Raw genomic sequence first — 12,375 nt, 5'->3', positions numbered from 1 at the left:
AGGATTCATCCTAGGAAGTTTATCCCGAATCCTAAGCAGGGATAAGTCTGTGCTTAACACGGGCTGTCGGTTTAGTCTTTTTCCGTAGAAAAAGACACCAGAGTTCGATTCTGGGGTATTCGGTCCTGAAACCTAAGCAGGGATAAGTCTATGCCTAACTCGCGCTGCCGATTAGTTCTTAACCGTTAAAAAGAACACCCGCCCACATATTCAACATTGTGGCAGGTTGTTATTAATAACACCAAAATCCATGCCTTACACGCATGGGGAATTTCATCCTGAATCCTAAGAAAGGATATGCCGACGCCTAACACGCGTCGTCAGTTTAGTCTTTTTCCGTAGAAAAAGACACCAGAGTTCGATTCTGATGTATTTTATCCCGAAGCCTAAGTAGGGATAAGTCAGCGTCTAATACACGTTGCTGGGTAGCCTATTCCCGTAACAAATGGTAAAGCCTATGTATTCAACATCATAGCACAAAGTCTCAGAGAATTCACTCTCTTAGCACAACGTTACATGCGGAACGGATTTAGACAATCCGCATGCTAGCCCGACTCAAACGGTAGTCGGTAAAGGCTAATCAAATCCGTTGAAGACTGGGGGTTAGCCAAAAATCCTAGCCTGTTCCCGTAACAATGGCGAAGTCTACGTATTCGAAGTCGTAGCATCAAGTCTAAGGGAGTTCAATCCTTTAGCACAACGTCACATGCGGAACGGACTTAAAACAATCCGCATGTAAGCCCGATTCAAACGGTAATCGGTAAAAGCATGTCAAATCCGTTGTGGGCTGAGGATTTGCCAAAAATCCTAAAGTCAACGCCTAACACGTATTGCCGGGTAGCCTGTTCCCGTAACAATGGCGAAGTCTACGTATTCGAGGCCGTAGCATCAAGTCTAAGGGAGTTCATTCCTTTAACACAACGTCACATGCGGAACGGACTTAAAACAATCCGCATGTAAGCCCGATTCAAACGGTAATCGGTAAAAGTATGTCAAATCCGTTGAGGGCTGAGGATTTGCCAAAAATCCTAAGTCAACGTCTGATACACATTGCTGTTTAGTCTTTTCATAGGAGAAAGACGAAGTCTACGTGTTCAATATCGTAGCACTAAAAGGGTTAACTCTTTTAGCATAACGTCACAAGGGGAACGGACTTAAACAATCCGCATGCTAGCCCGATTTAAACGGTAGTCAGTAAAGGCGCATCAAACCCGTTGATGGCTGAGGGTTTGCCAAAAATCCTATATATGCGAAAGTCACTGACGTACCAGCCCCATTAGTTGGTTTCGTGACTTAGACATCCAACAAATTCGGGATAAGATCCACACGTGCAGATGAATCAGCTGTAAAAGTTGGTCCTGCAGCCCCATATTTAGGACCGCCATGCTCCAATACCTCAAGAACATAAACTGTGTATACTCCAACAAATGTCAAGTGATCTTAAACCCTAGGTCAACGCCGGTCAACGCATAACCCTAGGTCAACGCCAGTCAACGCGTTGTGATCAAAAAGTCAACGTACGACATTCGAAACCCTAGGGTCAACGCCTATCAACGCGTAACCCTAGGTCAATGCCAGTCAATGTGTTGCGATCAAAAAGTCAACGTACGATGTTCAAAAGGTCAACGCCTATCAACGCGTAACCCTAGGTTAACACCAGTCAACGCGTTGCGAGCAAAAAGTCAACACGAGTCAATATATCATGACGGAGATAAACTTCGACGATGGCCAGATGATAAACGCGGCGCCAGAAGGATTTCAGCTATTCGTCAAAGTATCAAATAGAGTGAAAATCGAAGGAGTCAAGAATTGAAGCTAACTGCAGGTCCTTTACACTGACCAGGCTAAACCAGTCCTAAGGAGTCAAGAATTGAAGCTAACTGCAGGTCCTTTACACTGACCAGGCTAAACCAGTCCTGAACCAGTTTGACCAGATTTGAACTAAAATTCAAATTGGAGCTGAACCGAGTGTCGAAACGACTTCAAAACGACTGACGGTCCAGTCCCTTATTTATTCACTCCTTTCCTAGATATTCAGAAGGGTCGAAAGATTTTTGGAGCCTAATTACTGCCTTTTTTGGGTCATTATTAGGCCGGTTCAGCTCATTCTCAATACTCCAATAAGGTATACGAGTATAAACTATTCCTTATTTTTTGTTGAGAAGTTTCTGGAGAGTATTTTTCTAAAAATATTCTTAAGGATAACTCAACAACACTCTGAAAAGTATAAGAGTATAAACTGCTTCTCAAGACTCCAATAGACGCACGAGTATAAATTGTGTCAAACGCCAGACAACGCGTTACCAACAACCGATAGTTAGTTCTATGTTGAAACAACAAACACGAGCTAAAGATAAGAAAATCAGGAATTGACTTCAAGTTCAAAATTCTGACAACGGTCAGACAATAAATGCAGCACCGGAACCCTTGCAGATATTCGACAAAGCACTAAATAGCCTGAAGGATTGAAGGAATCAAGAATAGAAGCCATTCAAAAGTCCCGTCATACCGATTGAAGGTTGGGGCAATCATATCCAAAGCATTCCAGACTCTTCTATAAAAGAACGAGGCTGAAATACTTTGGAAGGGTATCTGTAGGCGTATAAAACTGCTTATAGGTCCCTTAACACAGTTCTGCACAATGATTCGACAAACCAACGAACCATCGGGCGATGTATCCAAGTGTGATCGTTAGACCGCAACATCGAAGCTAAGTGAGATGCGACGAAGCAGATTAACGAGGCGACGAGTTTAAACACTGAAGCGGATTTACTGCCAAATCAGGATCCGGATTGCCAAATCAGAGTCCAGATCAACAAATCAGAGTTCGGATAAACCACAAAACCGAAAAATGATGAAACGGCGAACACCCGGGAGAGCTCGGCCAAAACCGAGTCACTCAGGTGGCTCACCGAGCCACCTAGGTGGCTCGGTGGCTGAGCCACCAAGTGGTGGCTCGGCCGAGCCACCTTTTGGTGGCTCGGTGGCCGAGCCACCCAAGTGGCCGAGCCACGAGCAAATCTGGGCCTAGATCTGAGCCCAGATCCACTTTCAGTGCCTATAAATAGAGGATGAAGGGCTCATTGTTGGAGGTTGGAATTTTGGAGCCGAAATTCTGCTGGATTTAGAACTCACCTTCGGATTCAAAGGAGCCACTTGGGTGGCTCACCGAGCCACCTTGTGGTGGCTCGGTGGCCGAGCCACCCAAGTGGCCGAGCCACGAGCAAATCTGGGCCTAGATCTGAGCCCAGATCCACTTTCAGTGCCTATAAATAGAGGATGAAGGGCTCATTGTTGGAGGTTGGAATTTTGGAGCCGAAATTCTGCTGGATTTAGAACTCACCTTCGGATTCAAAGCTTAGAAGACTCGAACTCTCAGATCTGGTTCTTAGCGATCATCCACGCCAAATAAGGCAGAAGTTCGAGAGAGATCAGATCTGTGATCTACACGGTTTCCCTCCGGATCAGAGCTTGGTCTTTGATCCCGAGAAGAGTCTCAATTTCGCTTGGTCGATTTCGATTACTAAAGGATATTATTTCCTTAGTAAAATAGTACCCCCGGCTATTATTTCCTTCGTGAAGTAGCACCCGTCATACCGTGTAGATCCGACTGGATCAAGATCGCGCGGTGGTCCACGGATTAACCCCGGCGTAGGCGAAGAACCCACACAAGCGAGAGACCGCAAAATAGGATCTCGCGATTTGTTTGACAAATAAGGAAAGTTGTAATTTTTATTTTTTCTTTGATTTTGTTGTAATTTGATCTTATAAAAAGACCGGATCTTTTGTAAACTATTACTTGAGAAAGCAATGACATCAATGAAAGCAACTTTCACTGCGAACATATATGGTTGTCCCCTTTTTGATGTTGTCAAAGGGGGAGAAATATTATGAGTATATTCTTTCTTGTTTATATGCATGATGTATTATACTTTGTATATTTATTTCCTTTCATGCATATATCCTTTTTGTAAATTGTTTGTCATCATCAAAAAGGGGGAGATTGTTGGCCTCTTTGTTTTGATGATGTTTAACAAACAATTTACCACTAATGTTGTTTGTCTAGTGTTGGTATATTTTTATTTATTATAGACAAACAAAGAGTTGGAGGGTGGATGGAATAGAGCTACAACGATCATATCCAATGGAGATTGGCGGAATAGTGGTTGAAGCTATGCAAATTCAAGTTGAAGATCCAAGTTCAAGCTTCATCCGCAAGTGTACCAAGTTGAGCTCATTGAAGACCTTAATCAAGCTTGGGTAATTTAGTTTAGGTTTTATATTATGTGTGTTAAGTACGTTAAGCTCAATATCATATACACACACATTTATTGGTTTCTTCATATATATATAGTTATATATATATATATATACATAAGTTTTGGTTTCTATGCATATATATAGTTATATATATACATACATGTGTTTTTGAGTTTTCATGTTTATAAATATGAAATCACATGTTTCATATTTATTATTGTGTTTTAGTATATATTGCATAGAATATGCAATTTTGTAAAAATATTGTTTTCTTAGTTTTTGGACTTAATAATAATCATATACATATTTTATTAAGTCTATATAATCATTATGCAAAGTTTCAAAACATGGTTTAGCCTAAATGTCAAAATTCACATGTTTACATTTTCGTGTTTTGAACTATTTTGCAAAGTGGTCGATCGTGGTGGTCGACCATAGCAAGTCCAAAGACTTTCGTGGTCGACCGCCGTGGTCGACCGACGCTTGTCCAGATTTCTTTTGACTATTTTTCGTTGCTCGTGGTCGACCGCAGCGGTCGAGCGCCGTACTGTCTACTCAGTTCCAACGGCTATTTTTAGAGCTATTGCAGAGTGGTTTTTTGGTCTTTTTCTTGGATTTCTCTAACCTTTGGGGTTTCTTATAAATACCCCCTTACCTCAGTTTTTACAATACAACAAGAGAATGTTTTAAAGAGTTTTAAATGGAGTTTAACCTTGTTTTAAGCTTGTTTAAGGGTTTGGTTTAAGAAGAAAGTTTTACAAGAGCTTGAGGAGATTATCAATTGTATTTTGGGCATTCAATCCATCTCTCTCTCTTGTCATCTATTATGAAGTTTTCTAAACTCTACTCTAGCTTTTATTTATTAATTATTTGTTAATTATCATTTCTATTAAAGCTAGTTTTATATTGAGTTTAGATTTGATTTTATCTCATTATTACACATACCCACTTGAGCCTATTGTATTTGCATTCATAATATATTTGGGGTTGTGAGAGTTGTAACTTTGAGTGTGAGCTTTCATTGTGTTCTCATCCATAGTAGAGAACAAAAATTTATTGAGCCATATTGTGAGATTCACTTTGTAATACACTTATACACCGAGAGGAGTGTGTGGTGAGAGTCAGGGATCGTCCCAAGAGGAGTGGCGTCGGTTGACGAGCCTAGGGAGAGGTTGTAACCGAGCACTTGAGGGAGACACGGCTAGGTCCAACACTTGTGAGGGTGTAAAGTGTGATTGCAAGAGTGTCGATTGTAAAGTTTTCGGTTAGCTAGAAAACTAAGTGTGAGGTGTAAACGTTATTCGGATGAGCGTAGAAAACCCGGTTGTGATAGTGGATTTCTCCCCGGGAGTGGGGAGCGGATAGGTAGGACGGAAGGTCCGAACTCCGTGATCATATCGTGTGTTTGAGTTTGCTTTGGTGCACTTTATCTTATGTTTATATTTCTTATCGCCATTTGTGCATTGCTCATTTATTTCATCTACTATCTTGTTTAGTTTATTGTTTCCCCTTGTGTTAGTTTATATATATATCCTTGCATATATATTTCATCATATAGGAAATATCTTATTGTTCATATTGCTTATTCTAGCTCATATATCTTGTGGTATTTCATACTTGCTAGGATAACTCATTAATTAATTTTAATTGGCATTTGAATCGGATTAGATTAGCATAAGATCCTAATCACCCCCCTCTATTGTCTAACAAAAGGTTGCAAGTGTACAACCGTGTCAAGTTATAGTATAAAGAGTTATCGATCCCACAAGGAAGGTGTTTTGTAGGAGAAAATATAAAATCGGTTCTTATGTTGTGTGCGTGACAAATAGGAGTGATGAGTGAATGTGATTGTGGAGAGATAATGAGAGTGATAGTGTGTAGATCAATGTGTTTAAGAGTGGATGTGAGTAAAAATAAATGTGATCAATAAGGCAAGAAAGAAGAATGAATAAAATCGATAAACAAATCAAAAATAAAATTCAAGAATAAAAGAAAATGTAAGAAATTAAAGATGGTGGATTCAATTATAGATATGGGTGATCTAAAATTGAACCCACTTTTTAGAAAAGAGTGATTCCCTAGAGGGTTCTAGCCTAAAGGCGAATCAAACAAAATAAAAATAAACAACAAGAAAAACTAAACCCAAGAGGGTTCTAACCTCAAGGTGAATAGTGTAAGAAATTAAAATCTAAGTACAAAATAAATTGTAAAATCTAAACTATAAAATAAATTACAAGAATTAAATACAAAAAAATAAATCTACTCTATAAGCATGAAATAAATCTAATCTATAAGTATGAAATAAATCTAACGCAATAGGGTTCTAACCTCTTGGCTATTTAACAAGAAAATAAAATCTAACTATAAGCATAGAAATAAATCTAAACTAATAAGCAATAAAAAAGAAATAAAAGAGAAAAAGAAAAGAAATGCAAATCTCTAAATAATTCTTCATCTCCATCTTTATTATCCAACAAAGAGAAGAAATATTTAAAGTGGTGAAAAAATTATTATTATTAATTATAACAAAAAGTTATAAATTTGGAAGGCCTTCTCAATTAAGAGTAGCCCTCCTCTCCAAAAGAAGTTACAAAAACTTTCACACCTCTAACCCCTCACTCACTACCTCTATTTATAGTAAACATCAGTGAATGAGAGCCCTTGGATCGAATTCTTATCCAAAAACCATGAATTTCAGCCTTAGATTCGTAACAGAATGACCAGTATGCTGCAATTGTTGTCCGAAGCTTCATCTTGTGTTTGTTCTTGGGCTTGGGCCATGGACATTTTCTTGGCATTTTGGGCTTATACTTCATTAAATATTGAAAGAATTTATTTGGCTTCATGGGCTTCATTTCTTCATGGCTTGATTCTTTTGCTTTTGGCTTCAACTCTAAAATCATTTTCCTCTTTGAACTTTTGCTGATGTTTTTCATTAATTCGTGGGCTTTATTGAGAGAAGGGACTTTTGAGATTTATTCTTCATTAACCTGCAATTAAAGATAAAAACAATTATTAGTGGTATATTTATTCATATAAAATAGATAATGAGGGTATAAAATTATAATAAAATGTGATTATCAGTGTGTTAGAAAGGAGTAATCGTACAATATTATATTTGGTACGTTCCATGATGAGTAATGCTAAGTTACCTTATCATTCTGGAGGTATGCGTTGGAAACAGCAGCACACTTATTGAATAGGGTTCCTACTAAAATAGTGACTAAACCTCCATGTGAGATATGGTATGGGATGAAACCGCATCTTAATTATATTAAAATTTGGGGATGTCATGCTTATGTAAAAAAGCAAGATCCTAAAAAATTAGAGGCACACTCAGTATTGTACAAATTTGTAGGATATCTAAGGAATTCCCATGGATATCAATTCTACCACATCGATAAATAAAAAAATAATTGTTTCTAGGTATGCTACCTTCTTAGAAAAGGAATTTCTTGAAAAAAAATTAATGGGAGCATGGTAGAACTGGAAGAAATTTTAGAGATATAAATCAATACTGATAATTTAGTAGAACCAGAAAATTCAATTGTACCAGAAGAACCTCAACCACTCCGTAAATATCCAAGGCGATCTCATGCACCTAAGAGACAATATGATTTTCTTATTGAAGGTAGCATGTTAGATCACGCCATAGATGATAACAAACCTTTGAGTTATCAGCAAGCCTCTCAGAGTAGGGACTCTGTTGCTTGGCATGATGTAATAAAATTTGAAATAGACTCTATGTACACTAACAAAGTATGGATCTTAGACAACGCTCCTAAAGGGGTGATACCCATAGATTGTAAATAGTTGTTTAAAAAAAAGTTGGATGTAGATGGGAAAGTAGAGACTTTTAACGCTAGACTGGTAGCTAAAAGTTTTCGTCAAAGACCTGGTTTGGACTATGATGAAACCTTTTATCCAGTGGCTATGCTAAAGTCTATTCGGATCCTACTTGCTATAGTTGCTCACTATGACTATGAGATCTTGCAAATGGACGTCAAAACTGCATTTCTATATGGTGATTTAGAACAGTGCTTATATATGTCTCAACCAGAGGAATTTGTAGTCAGTGGGAGCAGTGGAAAAGCATGTAGGTTGCTTAAAGCTATTTATGGACTGAAGCAAGCATCGCGGAGATGGAACATCTGTTTTGATGATGCTATCAAAGAGTTTAGTTTCATGAAAAATCCAGATGAACCATGTGTGTATAAAAGGATGATTGGGAGTATAGTATCATTTCTTATTTTGTATGTAGACAATATACTCTTAATCGGTAATGACATACCTTCATTACAAGCGGTTAAAATTTAGCTATCAAAAAGATTTTTCATGAAATATTTGGGTGAAACAACCTGTATACTGGGTATTCAGATCTATAGAGATAAATCTAAAAGGATATTAGGATTATCCTAATCTAGATACATTGGAAAAGTGCTAAAACGGTTAGCATGGAAAATTCCAGGAAAGGTTTCATACATGCATCTCCTGGAATCTCCCTCTCTAAAAAGATGTCTCCTTAGACTGATGAAGAGAGGAAACACATGAATCTAATTCATTATGCCTCAGCAGTAGGATCGATCATATATGCCATGTTATGTGCTAGACCGGATATCACTTATTCACTTAGTTTGGTAAGTAAATACCAATCTATTCATAGAGAAAAGCATTGGAAAGCGGTCAAAAATATACTTAAGTACCTGAAAAGGAATAAAGAGTTATTTTTGATAAACGGTAAAAGTGACCTCCAAATGGAGGCTTTTTCCGACTCTAGCATTCAGAGCGATATCGATGATAGTAAATCTGTTTCAGGATATGATTTTAACCTAAATAGAGAGGCTGTTAGTTGGAAAAGTTCTAAGCAGGACATAGTAACAGACTCTACTATCGAAGCCGAATACATTACGGCAAATGATGTAGCCAAAGAAGCTGCCTAGATGAGGAAGTTCCTTTCAGAGCTGGAAGTTGTTCACACTATTATAGATCCAGTACCTTTATACTATAATAGTAATGCTACAATGGTTATGACAAAGGAACCCCGGTCTCACAATAAGTCTAGACACATTCTGAGGAAGTATCACTTGATCAGAAAGATAGTTGATCACCAAGAGATAAAGATTTAAAGAGTAGACACAAAAGATAATATAGCAGATCCATTCATAAAGGCAATTGCTCGTACACAATTTGAAAAACTTGTTGACTTATGGGTATTAGATACTACAATGATTGGTCTTAGTTTAAATGGGAGTTTGTTAGATATAAGTACCCTATAGGCAATAATTATATATTGTAACAGGACCTATATGAATATAACATCCTTGTTCAAAATGATAGTATGCTATTTTGGTTAGATGTATCTCGTATTTTAATACCGATAAAGTCCTTAGAATAATACTAGACTATCAGACATTTCGGATATGATCGTAATGAAGAGATCTGATTTGTCGCTAACGTATATTCTAAAATGTTTCTAGTCGATGAAGTGTAGAAATGGGACATCATCTCTTTAAGAAGAGTAGTGTATACTCGATTTCTCCTTTGGTAGGATGATAATCCATATCTTGGATCATTGATGTGAGACATCAAGATATAGTATACAGGTTACTCATTAGTAAATGAGTTAACTGAACGACTCACTGAGAACATCTAGTTGGTAATTATACTTAACCGTCAAATAAAAGTTCTCAAGTGATATAGTACAAAGTTGTCTCTTGACCAGAGGCATGAGTGTAATATCTTATATGTCAGTATAAATATACTTAGACTTTTATCTAACCACAGTTCTCATTGAGTTGTGCATAACGGTTCTTGTTGGGTGCATCCCGAGACATATGTAGATATTGAGATGTCAAGATGAGATTCGTCTCTCCCATTATAGGGGGTTGATGTCATAAGATTGTTTGATATAACTATAGTCTGAAAATCCTTAGCTAAGGTAAATAAGATAAACTAAGTGTCAGTTTGATCTTAAAGGTTATGAGTTTAATATCAAAAATCACTAATCAAGCTATTAGGGTTTGATAGTTTTCCATACCCTAGTCTCGATAATTTGACATTGTTTGACGAAGAGACCAGACCGTACAATATTATCACTAAGTGGTCCTGATAAAATTGTGTAAGCATCTTGCAGATATTTATCATAACTTATACTCGATAATTTGACTTCAATCTCATTCTCTCTTGCTCTTGATTCTTAGAGAACTTTTTCTAAACTTATCTTCTAGCTTATTTATATTTTGATTCATACATATTTGTGCTAGATTGATTTAAGTTAGCTTATTTATATTTTGATTCATACATATTTGTGCTAGATTGATTTAAGTTTAGTTGTTGTTATCTCTTATTGATTACACACACCTGATTCATACATATTTGTGCTAGATTGATTTAAGTTTAGTTGTTGTTATCTCTTATTGATTACACACACCCACTTGAGCCCAAGTATTTTCATACATAGTATATTTAGGGTTGTGAGATTGTATTCTTTAAGAGTGAGCTTACATAGAGTTCGCATCCATTATAGAGAACAAATCTTGTTGTTGAGTCTAATTGTGAGATACATTTTGTAATACACTTATACATCGAGAGGAGTGTATGGTGAGAGACGGGGTCGTCCCAAGAGGAGTGGGGTAGGTGATAAGGCCTAGAGGTAGGTTATAATTCCTAACACTTGAGGGAGACACGGGCTAGAGACCAACACTTGAGAGGGTGTAAAGTGTGATTGCAAGAGTGTTGGTTGTAAAGTTTTCGGTGAACTAGAAAACCAAGTGTGAGGTGTAAACGTTATTCGAGTGAGCGTAGAAAACCCGATTGTGATAGTGGAGATCTCCTCAAGGTGAGGAGCGGGGACGTAGGTTGTGGGGACCGAACCTCTTGAACATATCATTTGTTTGTGATTGCATTGGCGCACTTATTTTTTGTGTTTATCATATATTGCCTTTGTCAATTGCTCATTGTTTATATTGCGCACTATCTTATTTATCTTATTTATGATTATTTCACCCTTGTGTTAGTTTATATATCCTTGCATATATTTCACCATATAGCTCTTTGCTAGGATATATATCTCTTTGTTCATATCAGTTATCCTTGCATGTATCTTGTTGTATATCATATTTGCTAGGATAATTCATTAATAAGTTTTAATTAGCATTTAAATCAGATTAGATTAGTATAAACCCTATTTGTTAGATCTAAACATTTTGATTTATGGAAAATTATAGATGATGCTTATATGATGACTTATTAACTAATGATTCGAAAATTACGCAATACCGTATTTATAAAACATCGTATTGGTGTGGTATTTTCATTTATGAAATACACACTTTATTATATCTTGATTAATGAGTCATAAGATGAGTCATTAAGGTGGTATGGTTTGGGAACATGGTTTTAGTACATAGTTTTGATTCTTCATGACTCTTTACATGACTCATGAGATGAGTCATTGCATGACTCAAGAAAGGAATCATTACATTTAGATGACTCATGACGTGATTCATGAGATGATTCATGACATATATTACTCTATATATATGAGCACTCTCTCTTACGGGGAGGTTAATGAAAAATTGGCTAAGTGGTTTTTTCCATAAGAGAATAAAAGAGAACTCTACCTCTTACTAAATTCTAGCAATCTTTGAGTAAGAGGAAGTAGTAGGATTTTAAAGTACCCCAGGTGGATATCATGCCTTGTGTCTTAAGAAGACTCCAATTTTATCAAGCTCACTTGAAGATTTGGAGATTCACTACAAAGAGTTTTACAATAACAAGGAGAACGAACAAGGGGTTGTTCGATCTACCATCAAACCATGCTACGAAAATAAGCCTTCGAAGCTCTTGGTTGCTCTCTTTATTATAGTGATCATGTTAGATTTAATTTGGATGGTCCTAGCTTGTATTTCATGTTCTCTACATGCTTAGTATTATTATACATACAGTCTTCCATTGCGCATTTTGCATGTAATTAGTACAAATTTCCAACACTTAGGAGTATGCTCTTATAGCTTTGACCCTTGCTAAAAATCACACCATCGTTGTATTCGTATATCTCATCTCACACTCCATTCGACTTCAACTCGCATGATTTGGCACTGCCATATCCCTCTA

This window comes from Asparagus officinalis, chromosome 5 (genome assembly GCF_001876935.1).
Source record: "Asparagus officinalis chromosome 5, Aspof.V1, whole genome shotgun sequence".
Classification (NCBI taxonomy): Eukaryota; Viridiplantae; Streptophyta; class Magnoliopsida; order Asparagales; family Asparagaceae; genus Asparagus; species Asparagus officinalis.
Note: the sequence above shows the minus strand (reverse complement) of the source record.